The following is an 11651-nucleotide window of genomic DNA, read 5'->3' on the forward strand; positions in this document are numbered from 1 at the left end:
TTCAGCAGCCTGTTTCTTGATCTCATCGAAGACCTAAGTGGCATGAGGTGTCAGTGGCCCCATACACTTTGCTTGCAATTTCTTGACATTCACTATCCTCTTGGTCATGTACTCCCTAATGAATTCTAGGCATGCGATAATCGGCTTGTCCCTTGCTCCTATGATTTGTCTGTTAAAAACCTCACATATGTTGTTCAGTAACATATCACATTTAGCTCTTCCAGAAATATGTGCTCTTGACCAAGATGTGTATGGGATCTCATTCAGCCAGTCATACATAGCTCGTTATGTTGTCTTAATTTCTTCCGTAGCTTTATTAAAATATGGAATAGATGTCTTCTTTCCGGCTGACGAAAGCAAATTCTTGTAAAGATCTCCACGCCACTTGGATTTCATGTTCTCATGGATGTGCCTCAAACAAAATCTGTGCTCACCATTAGGAAAAACAGCTAGCATAGCTGGAATCAGACCCTGTGATAAAAAATGCAATTAATCCTAATATTTTGCAACCAAAGTTATTTGCAAGTTATTAATTAACACTAAAGAAGTTATTACCTTTTGTTTGTCATTGATGCCGGCATGAGGTTGATGCTAGCCCCGAGGTCTGCTAGTGCATTGCGAATGGGAGATTCCCCAATCGAACAAGGGATTGTGAAGCTTCCAGGGCCAATCTTCTTTTGCGGGAGTTTGTTGAGTAGCAAGGCGGAGCATTCGCCGCTTAAATTAACTAATTGCAATGATTCAATTTTCCTTTTGTGAGTGAGGAAGTCCCTCATAAATTTTGAATATTTAGGCATTTGGGTTAGGACTTCAATAAATGGAATATTAACATGCAATTGTTTTAGCAATTTTTTGAACTTTGTGAATTGCTCATCGGTCTTTTGGCGAATTAACCGACCGGGGTACGGAACCGGAGGATTCTTGGTAGGCTCTTGATTTGGTGGAGGAGCCGTCTCTTTTTGGGGCATTAGTGGAGTTGTGGTTTGGCTAGATCAGCTCTTTTCAGTTGGAGGTAATGGAGCCTCCTCGGGGCCCACGGTACGGTTTCTCAATGTGATGAGATGTACTTGCGCTTTTGGGTTAGTTTCGGTATTACTTGGTAATGCGCCTTGTGGTCTCTCGGAGATATTTTGAGCTAGTTATCTTAATTATTTTTCAATTTTTTGAATACTAGTTTGTTGATTTCTAAAATTCGATTCTAATTGTTGAAATCGATCCGAGTTTTTCTTTTCGGTGTCGGAGATGAGGCGAGATACGGTATCTTCAAGCCTTTCTCGTCCCCCTTGTTGTTGAGAGAAATTTTGTAATTCATTTCTTGGTTGTTGAAAGTTTGTTCATTGGTTTAGATTTTGTTGGTTACTACTATTGCCGGGTTCTCTCCAACCAAAGTTAGGGTGGTTACGCCATCCTTGGTTGTAGGTACCCGTTGGCGGACCCAGCGGCCTAGGTCTATTATCAATGTAGTTTACCAATTCTGTTTGATTATCTATTTCTTTCATACTACTCCAATTTTCATGTGGCCCACTACACCCCTCGCAAGCCATAACCGAAGCCATTTTTACCATTTCTAACTTTTTGAGCTTTGAAGAAAGGGCTTCGATTTGGGCTTGCAAGGAGTGCTCTCATCGACCTTATGGGCGCCTGGGGCAATAGATTTCATGCCTGGGGGAGTGTGCCATTGAAAATTGGTTTGAGCAATTTCGTCAATTTGATTATAGATTTCATTTGGGCGGCGATTACCTAAAAGTCCCCCGGAGCTAGAGCAAGTGTTTGTCTTGTGTGTGGCAACAACCCATTATAGAAGGTGGATACTTGTTGCCATACCGCAAGACCGTGATGAGGACATTTTATTAGTATCTCCTTGAACCTTTCCCAAGTTTCATATAAGGATTCCCCGTCCTTTTGTGGATATGTGTTAATTTCAGTCATTAATTTAGTCGTTTTAGCAGGAGGGAAATACTTATATAGAAACTTTTAGGCTAGTTCATCCCAGGTGTTTACCGAGCCAACTGGGAGGGTATTTAGCCAAGCCTTACCTCGGTCCTTTAGTGAAAATGGAAACATTTGAAGGCGGATGGTGTCGTTTGATGCTCCATGGAAGGTTGCGGAGTTTTGGAGCATTTGTATCAAATGCGGCCGAAGTTCGAAGTTGTTGGCCTCGACATTCGGTGCATTGATAGCGGCGCCGAGATTACCTACGGTGGGACGTAGGTAATCCATGAGGGTACGTTGGTCCGCCATTGGAAGTGGGTCCCCCGAAACCTTCTCTTGGTTTTTAGCTTTAAGTCTTTTTCTTAGAAAGCGTTCGGGTTCTTCTAGGGGTTCTTTTATGTCTCTACTAGAACTGGAGCTCATACACTTCGTGTAAAGTTCAGATGTGGCGCCTGGGTTCCAAGTCCTGCAATAAAAACAAAAAAAGAACGTTGGTCGGAAGTTTCACCACGGCCCCGTGCTCAGATGAACACGGCCCGTGGTCGGAGATACAGTGATTGTTTTCCGGATCCCTGTTACTAGGGAGCTCAACACGGCCCCGTGCTCAACTCTCTGTAACTCGAAAAATAGAAACTGCCAGTAACAATGCTGGGCATGGCCCGTGCTGAGCTCTGCAGAAGCTGAAAAATTTATAAAAATCCTAAAAAAGACAGAAAAATAAGAAAAAACGATTAGGCTGTTGATTCCTAACTTTCTTAAAATCCTTGTGTCCCCGGCAGCGGCGCAAAAAACTTGATGTGCGTGTGGTGGTATAGGTTTTTATGTATATTTTAGCCCTTTTTACACTTTAGTCAAGTTTTAAATTTATAAAACACGATATTTTACTAACACCAAACACACATATGGGCAAGTGCACCCATCGTGAGCGTAGTATAGTGTTGGTAAGATACCGAGGTCGTCCAAGGACACAAGAGCTTTTAGTACCGTTTTATCCTCAACGTCTAATCAAATCAAAAGTTTAGAAAAAGGTTTTAAACTAGAAAATAAAAACTAAAAATGCTGAAAATAAAAATAAAAGCAGATAGACAAGATGAATCACTTGGATCCGACTTGCCTTTAGTTTAAACTTTGATTATTTTCGCACTTTTGCACTTTTTAAGAGATTATCTTAGTTATAGTAGTAGGCCCCTCTTTTGAAGGTGACGTTACCCTCAACCCAGTAGTTTGAGTCAGCAAGGATACAATCTTAAAGGGTTGGATTATTGCAAGATAATTAATTAAGTTATGCGTAATGTGGTAGGCCCCTCTTTTGAAGGTGACGTTACCCTTGGCTAAGTAATTTGAGTCAGCAGGATACAATCCTAAGTAGCCGGGTTAAAGTTTTAATGGTAGTTTACATATGAGGGGATCAAGGAGCTCGGACCCCCGCCATCCAATACCAGTGGGTATTGAAGGAGGTCCTACTAAAATTGACCCAGGTTCTTGCAGGATCTATACACTGAACAAGGCAAGACTCTTACCAAATCATTCCCTTAAACCCCGACCAGGTAGCCAACATATCTCCATATAGACCGTGGAGATATGAATGGTGAAAATCTTTTATTTTATATAGACAGTAAAATAATGCCAAGACACCATGGACAAATGATAAGGAAGATTCACCTACAACATAAGAAACTAATTATTAAAGTCATTAATACATACCCAAATAAAAAGTGCGAAAAGATTAAAAATAAAAAGTATTACACTAAACACTTGTCTTCACCAAGTGATGTAAGAGACTTAGGCAAACATGGCCTTTGATTGTCAAGAACTCTTACGATCAATCTTGGATCCCGAGACTACTCACACACTCTATGATGGATGATGGTGGTGGATATGGGTTGTGATGGTGGTGGTGGGTGGGTGAAGTGTGAGAGAGGTGGTTTGTCAAGGGATGGTTTGCAAGTGAGCCAAGCACCCTTATTTATAGCCTGCACAGAAGCCCAGACACGGCCCCGTGTCCATTGGGTACGACCCCGTGTCCACCCATCTTCTCTTTCTTCATTAATTGTTGTTTGTCTGCATTAGTTGACCACGCCCCCGTGTCTGCTGGGCACGACCCCGTGTGCAGAATCGTATCTGTACTATCAAGATTTGCCTAGATTCTGCGAATCTTTGCGTTGACCACGGCCCCGTGTCCGCTGGGCACGCCCCCGTGGTGGGTGATAGAAGCTTCTACAACTTTGTATTTTCTGAAGACACTTGGGCACGCCCCCGTGCTCAGTGAGCACGGGGCGTGTTCAGCCTTTTGTTCTCTTGTTTTTGCTTGGGAAGATGATGTCGGGGGGTCGGGCATACCACGTTTGTTCCTTTTCTTGTATTATTGTTAGATTTGGCTGCATTTTTGCTTCTTTTGTTCATTTGAGCTCATTTAATCCTGAAAATACAAAAGGAAGACAAAAACACACTTTTTTCCAACATTAGTACTAAAAAAAGGGTTTGTTTTATGCCATATTTAATGTAATTTATATGTTGCATTTTGTACACATCAGCTTGGTATGCTTTTTAAGGTGTTTGTATTTTTGCCCTACTTTGGTGCATTTACTATTTTGCCCTTCATCCCCCTTCTTTTTTACAAGACCAAGTAGTGGTGGATTACTTCCAAAACATACTACCCTATACCTTAACAATTCGTTTTTTAGAATAAACACATCCCTTCTTGCCTTAAGAGCATAATCTTTCACCACCTGATTCATCTTTTTCTTGTCATCAATAAGCCGACCAACAAAGAATGGCAGATCATTTGGACCTTTTAAAGCACCCTTGTTTCTCCTCCTTATCTTCCTGGCAACCTTATCTCTAAGGCTTGAATTATCATCAGACCCACTTTCAAAGTCCTCCAGGTCTACAGGCAGATGACCTTCTTCGCTTCTCTCAGCATCATGATCCCCATCAGTTGAACCATCCAGTTCTTCCCTAGTAAATTCAACATTAGCCCTGAACCTCTGCATATCCACCTCTATTTCATAAACCAAATTATCTTCCTCAATATACTCATAATCAGGATAACTTCCTTCACTTTCTTCATCATGATCTTCAATTTATTCCTCATCTTCATTCATACTATGATTCTGTTTATTTATTGTAAATGATGCTGGAACAATTGCTTTACATGTTCTATCAACAGGAACTTCACTTGACTCAATCAAGATTGTTGACCTCTGGTGTTCAACATACATGTCTATAATGTGGACTCCTTGACGCACATGATCAAAGATAGGCTCTAAGTCAACATCACATTTTAATGTCCTAAGACCAAAATCCAACGAACAGTACGGTTCCTTATAGTGAATGCAGAAAAACAGACCATCGTTGTATCCTAATTTCTTAACCATCTCCTCTAAAACATCAGTATTCAATACTCGAAAATCTACATGATCAATGTAGTTCATCTTCCCACCAAAGTAATTCCTATTTGGGTTTTCTACAAAATTACCTCCATGGTGAAATTTAATGGTAAATTGAGATTGGGTTTGACCTGTAAACAAACAACAATAACAAATTAACACAGAAAAAGGTTCAAATTTTACCTAATTCCGACCCTGTGAGCTTGCATGTCACTTACGGTACATTTCATCCGGTTCGAAATACTGGTCTTCAGCTCGTAGCTTCCACAATCGAAGATCCATGCTCGTAACAGAGTTCTAATCCACTGTAATTCTTGAAGATCGCCAATGAGCAGCTCTTGAATTTAGAGGTAGGTTATGTTGAGGGTTTCAAAGTGATGAAATGGGAATTTTATGAGGTTGCAACTGAAGCGAAGGGTGATATGTTAAAGAGAATGGTGATTTACCTATTTGCCCTTTGACCATTAAAAGATAATGGTAATCTGTGACGGAAACATGGTCCAAGGGGTAAAGTTTTGACATAACCCCAAACGTTGGGGGTAAAATTGCATTTATTTCCTTAGGGGGTAGACATGCCAATTGCCCTAAACCCCGGGGGGTAAAATTGCAGTTAACTCTTCTATTCATAAACAAAACATTTGTTCCCTAAGCTTTTGTAGTTCTCTACGTTTTTTAAAGTTCTGGCAGCATTTTCTAGATCGACAATACGACATCGTAAGTTTCCCGGCATCTTTTCTTCTATAGTCCGGTTCGACCTTCTTCACCGGTCAACCGGTTGAACCCCCGACCGCTTAGAACCATCCAGCCAACACACAAACGGCTCAAATAGGCTTGACTTGACCGCTGATGATGCCGGTTCCCGGTCGGACCAATTCGACCGTCCAGTCCGGTCCGGTCTTCAAAACACTAGGAATAATAGACACCTTTATTGCAAAACTTTAAACTGTGGAACCGGGTGTATACGTTTATGACTCAATAGTGCAAGGTAAACACTTTTATTACAAAAAAAAAGAACAAAAGCTTATATTTTTTAACTTAAACTCGCATGCAGAAAGTGGTGAAATTGCGATGGAAGCAGTGAATTTAGCCGAAACTACATAACACCTTCTAGAAAAACATACTTCCACATGTACAAAAATTTATTCCAATAAAAAAGGTTAAACTTTTAACATTTTTTACTAAAACAATTCGAAACACGCTTGCAGATTCTGGGCCGAACAATGAGCATAAATCTGAAACCGAAGTGGAAGCAGTTAATTTAGCAGAGACTACACAGTAGGAACCGCAAGAAAAGGATCCGGGTATCGAAAGTGAAAAAGAAAGAGACGTGATATACTCTTCAGTGACGGCTGAAGATTTGTAATCGGTTGAATCACTTTAGAGCTTGGCACCACCTCCGTCTACAGAACAACCCAACATGGTAGTACACAAGGGAAGGAACCCAGCTAAGGGGAAACAGAACTCAAATCCAGCTGAAAAACAACCACCGGCAAAACAAAAAAGTGGGAAAAAAGGGACGTGGAGAACAAAAAGGTGGAACCAAAGGGGTTAAATCATCACCTTTATAAAACAATAGAACTCGCAAAAATTCGAAATGAGAAAAGGTATATAGAAATTGGAGATGCGTTTTGTTCCCCTTACTGCAACAAAGTGATTAATATGCATGAAGCACTCCAAGATCGTGAATTGAGTGTGATTAGATACACAGTTGCTACTCTTAAGGGAACGAAGTAAGTAAACGATTAGATCAACTAAAAACATGTATATATATGCTCAAAAAAGTTAATTGTATAATGTTTGTTTGGCAGCTCATTGTTTTACCAATAAAAAACTGGGGTTCAAACATACAAAGTTGTCTTGAAAGCTTCTATAGAAATCAATATGTAGCATCAAACGGGATCGATGCATTTGTAAATGTGCTCAACCAACAAGAGAAGAAGAGGTATAGAAAATCATCACCATACAGACTCTTCCTGTATAGTACAATGCTGGTATGTTTCTGATTTTCGCCCAATATGATTTAGCATTTGCATGTTTATGTAAACATTTTTGCATGGCATATCCAACAAAAATCACATGTTTAGCAATTTCGCATGCACATGTAAGCACTTCGCATGTAAAACATTTTCACATATTCAACGTTTTGGCATGATCAATGCTTTTTGCATGTAATAATTCTGCATGTATACTCACATGGTAATACATTAATTGACCTTACATGTATTTACTTAAAATACAGCTAGATATCATGTACAAGGATAACTACACCGACAACCAAGGGCTAAACGTATTTGCCTCAAATCTTGAAGACATCTTACAAAAATATGAGGTAAAAAAACTTAGATTGGTTGACCTTTTGTTTATTCCAGTACTTCAAGGTGACCATTTCTATTGCATGTGCTTCCACGTGAAAACCGGCCAAGTTGAATTGATTGATAACTCAGCAATTGAACAAGAGTTTAAAGATAGATACAAAGGGATTCCAGACACCCTAGTAATACCAAATTTGTTCATATCCATGTTATAATGATGTAAAACTACTGACACATTGTTGCTTTGTTACAGAGAATGGTACTAGTTTTATACCTAAAAAAGACCTTAAAAATTACAACAGCTATCAAACAACTTGAAGAATCACCTATAGAAAGAAAAGAGATGGAGTGGAGAATTGTTACTAACGGTGTAGATTGTGGAGTGTTTATAATGCGACATATGGAAACATATAAGGACAAAACACCGTGGATATCTGGGTTTGTGAAAGAAAATAAGGTAAACAATAGACAAAATTCATAACTCCATCTCCTGAGACACAGATATCTTAGTAAGATTATTTTATCCGAGTACAATTTGGAGCGTCAAAGAATAATTAAAGAGACAAATGCATTTGATAAAAGGCCAGACAGAGACACATTTATGAAAGATTTGGATAAAAAAAACCTAGAGAGGTTAAATGAATACTTTTGAAGGTCAGTATAAACTTGTCTATGTTTGAAGTTGGATTATTGTACGTATGACATTACTTTTTTTTATTTTGAAATCGCATGTTTGAAGTATTAGAAACATGACATGGGAAAATATATAATATGCGAAATATGGGAAACATAACATGCGAAGTTAATTTCTAAACCATAACATAACATGCGAAAGAGGGGAAAGATACAAAGATACAAGTACAAATTTTGATGTTTTATTAGATAACCACTTGAAAAGAAAAAAGTACAAAGATACACATAATTTTATTAGATGTTTTATAAATCAAAAAAGTCATTCGAATGATGAAAGAAACTTCATTTTCATGTCCATCGAGCATCTTAAAATAGTTATTGCACCCGTCAGCTCTTTCAACTGCTTTTCATCCCTCTCACCCAGATCAACTACGAACATCACAGTGATTTCTCTAAGACTACTCACTTGCATCTGAGAAAGCAAGTTCACGATTTCTTGCCTTCTCTTCATGTTTTCTGTTACACGAGAAAGATTAGTTTCCAACATCTCTTGACATGAGTGATCCTCTTGAATTTGTTCCTGAATCCTTTTTTCTCAAAGCCTGTTTGATACTTGAATCAGAACACGAGGCAGAAGAGGATGTTGGGAAGTCTGCCCTTTTTTTAGAAGATAAGAAATAAGTAGTTTGAGATTGGGATATAAAGAGAAAACTCTACATGAAAACAAAAAACACTGTGAACTAAATTATTGAACTGAATTATTGATGTAAAGCTCTTTTCATCTACACAAATCTATATAAAGCTACATGCGACTTATATAACTTCAGCATGTTTTATATATAAACTACATGCAGTTCATGGTACATTCTATGCGAAACCAGCATGTTATAACTTTGATCACGTGCGAACTATTGGAATCAAAACATGCGAAATAACATATTGATTCCATGTTTTATACATGCGGTTTATGATATAATAACATCCGAAACCAGCATGTTATGCCTTTCAACACATGCAATTTGCTAGACTCATCACATGCGAAGTTAAACATTTTGATTCAATATCAGTTACCCTCTAATAACATTAAAAACCTTCCAATCAATTACTATCAAACACCAAATCATTAAATCGAGTATAAAAAACAAGAACATTTAAACATCTGAATTACGAACTTCCTATTGGAACCCTCAATTACAACATTTGCATTTGCAGAATTAGGGTTCCTAACTTCCTCAACCGTAACTCTCTGCTCACCACCCAATTGAATATGCTCAATGACGAATTCATCATCTTCGAAATCAACATATGTGTTTCGTCCGGTGTTGGATCCATTGAAAACAACAATCAATTAAACCCTAATATCAAACTGATACAATTCATAATTACAAAGACAGTTGTGTAATGAACTCGTGATCTGCTTGTTGAAGGAATTGTCTAATTTGCCCTTTGCTGATTGAACGGATTGTCTGATAAACCCTTATGTAGAACAAATGAATCAGGGACACGTGTAGGTCTATTATCGTCGCATACGTAATGTATGGTTAGGGGATTTGTATTCTACACTTCCTTTATATATATTTATATACCTTTTAAAAATACATTTTTCAAGTAAATCTAACCATATTTTTAGATTTATCATTATTCAAGTGTAGATCATCAAATGCATATGATGATCTATCTAAAATCAGGCACCTTTCAAGACACCAATGTAACACCTCGAAAATTCATGTCCAATAATATATCAACACGTGTCATGGACCTTAAACGTGCAAAGAAAAAATTTAGAAGGACTAAAGTTGACAAACGAAGAATCTACGTGTGTAAAAGGATTCAAAGTGTCAACAATGGATAAATATATCTTTCAACAACCCTACACGTTGTTTATACCCTTAAACAAATGAATCATGGATCATACGAAGCTAATTGTGAAAGAAAGTGAGAGATTACAAACTACAGGGGTTAAATGTGTCAATATGTTTAATTTATACCTCTGAGTGACCTTTTAGCAAACCCGAAGCTTTGTAACGATTAATTATGCTCACTAGAATAAGTGATAAAAATTTCACAAGGTTTCGATAAAGTATGAGAAATTTATGATAATATTCGTATACGAAGGGTTAAAAGCGTCAACGTTGAAATTTAAGACTTTACGAGTGATCACAAAGTTAACCGATAACTTAACGGTGTTTGATTATGCCTTGGAGCCCTTAAAAGTCAAGTTAGAGGGTTGAAAATGCAAGAAAAGAAGTTAAAACCACGTTTGAAAAGGATCAGGGGCTAAAGTGCAAATAAATGAAACTTGTTTGGGCTGTTCTGGACAGCCATACCGGCCGCGTAAGCCCCCTTGGGAGTCTTACGCGGGCCGCCTGGGACTGCCAGCGACAGAAATCATGCACAGCTTCTAGTTTAGGTCTGTTAACCGACTTAAGGGCCTGTAAAATGATACCAGGGGCTGTGCAAATGGATTTTCATGCACTAGGGACAGTTGTGATGATCTGAATCCATGCATAGAGTTGCTTGGCATGATCTAGTTGAATCAAAATCCCTATATAAGAAGCTCCTTAGTTGCAACACTTCACACATTCACTTGCAAACTTTCACAACTCATATTCTGGAGATTTCTGGAGCTCAAGGACATTTCCTAGAAGTCATTAGTCGTGCTTAAGACTATTGTAAGTGTCCTTAACCCTCCTTAATTCAGTTTTACTTAGTTAATTAGCCTAAAGTCAAACCGTCGTAATTAAGGTTTGACTTCGTAATTAATCTTAATTTGTCTAGTCAAATCTTGAATTGAAAGTACCTACGAGTTGGTAATTATATGGGTAATAAACCCTTAAAAGGGTACTCTCTGATTCCCATTCTAAGTAGGTCAATTGTCGGGTCAAAGCTAATTATAAAAAGTCAACAGAAAGCTTATTTTCAAATAAATGCATAATTAACAATGTAGAAGCCATGAAACCTATTTTATCACTAATATAACTTGGTAATTAATATAAGAACATGTCTAAACATGTTCAACCCGACAATTTTCAGTTTAGGCTCGGTTCGGAACCGAAAGTCGCATAATTGTACTTTTGCTTTGACTTTTAGTTCTGACCCATTGTAGCATGATTTAGAAATTCCTTAGTGCTTTATTAGGACTAGGTTACATGTTAGTATAACCCTCTGTGATTATACAACTTGGTTCATTAGTTATCCGATTCATATGCATGTTTCCGTTAAATGCTTAAATGTTGACTATTATGCCCTTTTGACCCTAAAACGTGATTTTTGAAAAAGTAAAAGAATAGAAACCTTCATTACTGATTTATAGACTTGTCCCTAAAATTTGACATCAGTTTGAGGTCTAGATTAGGAGTTATGCTCATTAGCGTAAATGAAAAGC

The 11651-nt window shown here is 38.1% G+C and overlaps 1 non-coding gene across 1 annotated transcript; it reads left to right on the plus strand.

Moving 5' to 3' along the window:
* The first annotated feature begins 1828 nt into the window (after positions 1–1828).
* Positions 1829–1935, plus strand: LOC118483412. The gene has a single exon (XR_004870700.1). It is a non-coding gene; the product is annotated as a small nucleolar RNA R71 (small nucleolar RNA).
* Positions 1936–11651: the final 9716 nt, after the last annotated feature.

Source organism: Helianthus annuus, chromosome 10 (assembly GCF_002127325.2).
Source record: "Helianthus annuus cultivar XRQ/B chromosome 10, HanXRQr2.0-SUNRISE, whole genome shotgun sequence".
Classification (NCBI taxonomy): domain Eukaryota; kingdom Viridiplantae; phylum Streptophyta; class Magnoliopsida; order Asterales; family Asteraceae; genus Helianthus; species Helianthus annuus.